The 6,603-nt window shown below is 33.9% G+C and overlaps 1 pseudogene; it reads left to right on the forward strand.

Annotated features, from left to right (window-relative positions):
- The first annotated feature begins 264 nt into the window (after positions 1-264).
- Positions 265-4,183, forward strand: LOC114414273 (annotated as a pseudogene).
- The last annotated feature ends 2,420 nt before the right edge of the window (positions 4,184-6,603 follow it).

Here is a 6,603-nt window from a genome sequence, read left to right on the forward strand (position 1 = left end):
TACTTTTTATAAATAATTAATTTTCAGGAAATTATAATAATAGGTTATTAACGAGTGATATAAAATTAATTGTTAAAAATTAAAACGATAAAAAATCAACCAAACAACTAAAAAAGGAAATATATATTTAGATAATAGTTGTTTATAACGGTTTATGGTGTTCAAGCCTCTCTACTCTAATATAAATATATTCCAATTATACTCAAATCAATTCATTCAAGAGAAGCGCAAAAATAGTGTGCCAGAAACAAAAACAAAAATAATATGAAGTTCACTATAATCACAATATTTTTTTCTTTATTTCTAGTCGACTTTGGTATTGCACAACAAAGGGGATCTTGACATATCAAGATTTGGAGGAAAACCAAATTCAGATATAAGCCAGGTATCAACATGTAACAAAAAAAAAAAATTGATTTCACCATTTGATATAAAAAATAGGTGTAGTCTTTAAGGTAGGATCTTTTTAATTATTATCACTTCTTTTTTTTAATTGATTTGTGATTTGCACATTCTAAAGGCTTTCTTAGGTGCCTGGACTCAAGCATGTGCATCGACAACTGCTGTCAAAATTGTGATTCTAGCTGGTACATATCAAATGGGTGCAGTTGATGTAAAAGGTCCTTGCAAGGCTCCTATTGAGGTTCAAGTTGATGGAACAATTCAAGCACCTACAAACTTAGCTAACCTTAAGGGGGCTGAACAATGGTTTAAGGTTCAACATGTTAACTCTTTCACCCTGTCAGGGAAAGGAGTTTTTGATGGTCAAGGTCCAATTGCTTGGAAACAAAATGATTGTACAACAAACAAGAACTGCAAGATGCTTTGCATGGTAACTAAATATTAATATTGAAATTAAACAGTATAACATAACTTGTGTAACATCCCAATTTTTCGTAAATAAATTTAAAAAAACTTTTTAGTAAAAATAAATAAATAAATAAATATAGAGCAAATAATAGGCTGAGTACCCTAGGTATAAATAGTTATGTTAAGTCAGTTACCTCCTTTTGGCCTCATTTTCGTTTTTCCCCTTCTCCTCTCAAAACCCTTTCTTTTTCCCGCAGTCCACCAAACCAGTCTCAGAAAAACGACGATCTCATACCCGTTCACCGTTGGATCGTCGTGAAATTTGAGTATCATGTTCGCAACCCAATTCTGAACATTTTAACCGTTGGGAATTTCAAAATCATATCTGAGAGCTTAGAGGAAAACCCTTCGCATTGTAACATTTTAATTTTCCGCAGAAACCCAAAAACTGTCTCGGTAAAACTACGATCCCGGTTTCGTTAGCCGTTGGATTTCCATGAAATTTGGATATGTTGTTCGAAATTCAATTCCGCACGCTTCCACCGTTGGGTTTTGCGATATAATATTCGTGGAGGGAGAAAAAGGAATCGCATGAAGACAGTACAAGTGGAGGTTTCAATCTCTTCTCCGTCTCTCTGACGTTTGGGAATTCTATCGGAGCAGTCAGAGGAATAATTGAAAGAATTTCAGGAAATCGCTAGAGATGTTGCTATCACTGGCTGAAGACACGTGAGTCCGCTCAGAGGTAAGGGATGAGTTACTCACAATTGGGGATTAGTGAGAACATGTCTAGGGATCCTTAGAGGATTAAATTGGGGTTTTATTTTGGGATGTTTGTTAAATTACAATTTTTTCCTTTATGATTATAAATAAAATATTGATGTCCTAATGAAGATTGCTTGATAAATTGTGCTCTTGATATTTGTATGTTTCGACCTATGATTTTGATATAATTGTGTAATATTATTTGAGGGATTTTAATCCTCATGTTGTGATGGTCTTTTATATAAATTGTTATATTGAGGATATGAAATGATGATTCAAATTGTGAGTATGTGATGAATTGCAGAATAACATGTTGCTTTGAGATTATAATATTGTTATTGAGGTTGAGTATAAGTGTAAAGTTGAACATGTGTTAATTTGTGAGATACGTGTAAACATGTGATGGTGGATTGTGACATTATGAGATGTGAAATTGTGAATGAGTTTTGGTTGTGAATAAATGTGTGATTAATTCTTGATGTGACATTATTTGTGTTGTAAGCTGTGAATTGTACAATAACCCGACCAGTGTTATCTTGAGAAAAGTGTAAATGCGCAGTGTTAAAGAGAAAGTGTAGGTTTCCTATTTAGGAACCAGTGTTAAAGAGAAAGTGTAGGTTCTTGTTTAGGAACCAGTGTTAAATTGTAGCGCAATATGTTGTACGTGTTTAAGACACGAGTGTGAGGTCGTGGGTATTGTATAATTCACTAGCAGTGTCTGTGTGCTAAAATGATTTTAGGGGTTGGACCTGAATCAGGAGGGAGAGACCCTGACGGACTCTTCGGAGTGTAGGCCTTGGGGGTCACCGGGTTTGAGTGCTCCTTTAAGCCTATGCTGATCCCATATGGTTGGAGCATTCTCGCAAAACATCGTGACCCTGACTGGTCTCCCTATGATCTTACTTAGTGAGAGTGACCTGACAAACCCATTGTGTGGTGTGTCTTGTTATGTACTCCTAAGCGCCCCAGGGTGGTTTTTCACTGACATGGTACCACATTGCATATAGGCTTGAGTCTTAGCATAACTGTTTCATGCGCTTGCTAATTGTTTATTATGAAATTGAGGTGTTATTATGTCTTGATCAGAGCGTGTGATTCCTATGTAATGTGATTGATGATTGAAAAGTGTGATTGATTGATGAAAAGTGAATTTTGAATGACAAAGTGGTGGAATTACGTGTAAGTAAGTTTTATTTGGTTTATATGATATGTATATCTAGTTGTCTTGTTTCTCTATTAGTTAGGAATGTGATAACTCACTCCCGATTTATTGTTTGTGTTTGGATCCTGTGATGATCTTGAACTCTGTGTTCGGGGGAGCAGATGACTAGGTGAACTGCTTTAAGGAATATTGTGCTGAAGGACGTCGAGACACAACGCTCTGATAGGATGTGACATTGGGGTATAAGGTTTTATATTAATTGTATGAAGTCTCAGACGGCCTTGTTCGAGCCGATGACTTTATTATTTATTCGGACAAGTTTGAATATGATGTAGAAGAAAGGGATTGTGAACCTTTTATCCCTTTGAAAGGCTTGTATTTAAAAATGTTTTAAAAAAAATACTTTTAATTAATATTTGAATTTTTATTCCTTTGTTAGTATATATGTGAGGGGTAGAGGGTGTCACAACTTGTGCTTTTATCCAACACAAATTTAATGCCTTTTATGTTTTATTTTACAAATGTCAACAGAATTTCGGTTTTAATTTCCTCAATAAATCAATTGTCCGTGACCTTACTTCCAGGGATAGCAAAAACTTTCATGTGAATGTTTTGGCGTGCAACAATTTGACATTTGATGGGTTTAAAATTAGTGCCCCAGAAGATAGTCCCAACACCGATGGGATTCACATTGGAAGATCCACAGATGTGAAGGTTCTTAATACAAACATTGCTACTGGAGATGACTGTGTCTCATTGGGTATGATTGCAAAAATATAACTGTCCAAAATGTGAACTGTGGACCTGGTCATGGCATTAGTGTTGGAAGCCTTGGGAGGTACGATAATGAAGAGGCCGTTGAAGGTCTTCTAGTTAAGAATTGCATTTTGACAGATACAGATAACGGTCTGAGGATTAAGACTTGGCCTAGCACGCCATTAACAATTACAGTTACTGATATGCATTTTGAAGATATTACCATGAAAAATGTTTCGAACCCTGTCATCATAGATCAAGAGTATTGTCCATGGAACCAGTGCTCCTAAAAGGTATTTAATTCCTCATCCAGTAATGTATAGGCTGATCATATTATTTTAGTGACTAAATAGTTCATTCACTAAATTGATTTAAAAGACTGATTTTTGTTCCATTTCTTTTTCTTATGATGGCATAGAGTCCGTCAAAAATCAAGATAAGCAAGGTTTCCTTCAAGAACATTAAGGGCACTTCAGGTACTAAAGAAGGAGTGATTTTTATTTGTAGTAGTGGTGCACCATGTGAGGGTGTAGAGATGACTGATGTGGATCTCACATTCAATGTAGCTGCAACAACAGCTAAATGTGCTAACGTCAAGCCCGTAATAACAGGAAAAGCTCCTACTTGTGCAGCCTAGAATGAGCAACTACAATAATGCCCATTTTTTTAACAATGTTCTTATGGTTTTTTCCTTTCTAGAGTAAGCAAGCCATCCCCATTAAAAGAGGAGATGTCTAGTAATTGTATTCCCTTGTAAATAAATACTTCAACGTGACTATGGTAGAACAAGATCATATATGTAATGTTTCTTCAATAACAAAGGACGTCTTCTTTATTATTATTAATGAGCTTGTAATATGTCCCAAATTCATACCCAAGTTTAAATTTTAGAAAGTGTCATGGAATGATCTAAAATATAAGTGTAAAACATGAAAACATAATGACTTCATTTTTTTATTAATGCATTGCAGTATAATTATTAATAGTACAAGACTCAATGGACCTTTTTCCACTGGTGAATTGATTTAGCTAATATATTAAAATGGTTACACAAGTAAACTTATTCAAAAATACCTTAAATTATATCAAACAGGTGTAAAATATTTATTTAAAATTCATGAGTGTTTAACCTAGGAGGAGGAGGAAATTACTAATTCTTTCCTGAGGTGAGATTTTGTTTTTAGCTGTCAAAATATTGTTGAATATGATGATGTTAGTATGCCAAATTTATAATTTAGAAATTTTACTCTAGACTATCAGATGTAATGTGAAGCTGTAGGTTAGTAGAATTTACTATTTAAGCACTTGAAATGTAGGTGAGAAATTTATATGAATATTTTATATGTTTAACTGTATTTTGTTGATATGGGGAGTAAATTAGATGAATTTTAAAAAATAATAGGAGGTGTTAGATGTAGCACCCTATTGGTTATAGGACATTACCTCTTTTTACTTCTTATATTACTAAATTATGAAAACTTAAGCATAGAATAATATCAAAGTTTACTACAGGAAAACTTAAAAGTTAAAGATACATTACATAAATAAATCCAAAACAAAGCTCTTGTCACTTATGTGTCGTCAAAACATAAGTATAAACTAACTCTCATGCCTTGGGAGGTACAAACTATACTTATCTTCCTCCAAGCAGCTGACTTCATGCTTCAAGCTTCTAGCTACCACAATGCAATCACCTATTAACCTATAAAAACATGAAAACTAAAAGGGATGAAACTTAATGTTTTTGTGAGTGAACTAAGTACCCTGAGTTGGCTCTCATGTAGAAATCCTTGACAAAATTATCAGTCTCTAAATTGACAAAATCAGTCGCTAAATTATCAAAGACTGATTTTGAATATAATTTTAGGAAGTAGCTAGACCTTGCTAGCTAATGTTGGAGAGTGATTTAAATAATATTGGAGATTGATCATATAGAAACTAATTCAATGACCGATTATGTAGTAACCAATATAGTGATCGATTATTTAGAAATATTTGGTTTATACTGGTTCCACTAATCAAACAATGATTACAAACAAGTATTTTATTATGTCTCTCTTGGCTATACTTAGTATTCTTTAGGACACTACTAGCACACTCTTAGACTTCCCCTGAATTTATGAACACCCAAGTATTGTTTATCACTAAGTCGGTCCTAGCTTTCACAAACAATCGTTTGATTGAATACAATGATTCAACAACTCTTAAAGAGTGAATAGACAATTAAGCTCGAATACAAGTAAGCTTTGCTTAGCAAAGGATGAACAAAATAAGGCACTATGTGTGTCATCCACTAAAATGACAGGGGTTTGCTTCAACGTTCTTTTTCTCAAATTTTCTTAGCATATATCATCATTGAATGTTGTGCATGAATCACCATTTTATAGTCTTCAGTGAAGTATTGTTAGGGATTAAGCGTTGATCCTTTGATGTGACCATTGTCTCCTAACTTGGAGTAGTGTGACAAGGCGCACTCTAATTGGAGAGAGAAAGGATAAACATGTAGACATCAATTTGACATGTGTTTTTCTTTTGCCATGACAATGACCTTTGAAGAAAATATTCTTCTATTTTCTTCTATTTTTTCTTTACCTTATTTTCAAATGTTAGCAATTCAGAAAGAGTGGCAAACATGAATTTTGAAAAAGCAACTTATGTGTACTTCCCTTTGTGGCTAACATAAACTTTTGGTAAGATTGGATGCCACTTATGAGAATGTATAAAATGAATAAGTGTGAGTAACTAAGTTCGATAGGATGCGAATACAAGGAACTCAATGTAACAACATTGGTAGGAAATGAGGTGTGGACTAGAAGCTCATTATGTAATAGGTCTTGTTCACTAGACAAAAACTCATTAGACTATCAATAATTTATACCTTTGTAATCATCAAAATTTAAGGCATGGATGGGTCGTTTGATGATCATAAGATCATCTAGACCTAACAATCTTCCTCTTTTTGATGATGACAAACCATATAAATTTTGATCATAGAGAAACATAATCATGATGAGATATGAGATGAAGTGCATGATTATGAGTTTTGTATAAAAGCCTCATCAGAGCATATGTGTGTGTGTGTGTGTGTAAGGTTATTAAGAACTCCCCTT

Source organism: Glycine soja, chromosome 6 (genome assembly GCF_004193775.1).
Source record: "Glycine soja cultivar W05 chromosome 6, ASM419377v2, whole genome shotgun sequence".
Taxonomy (NCBI): Eukaryota; Viridiplantae; Streptophyta; class Magnoliopsida; order Fabales; family Fabaceae; genus Glycine; species Glycine soja.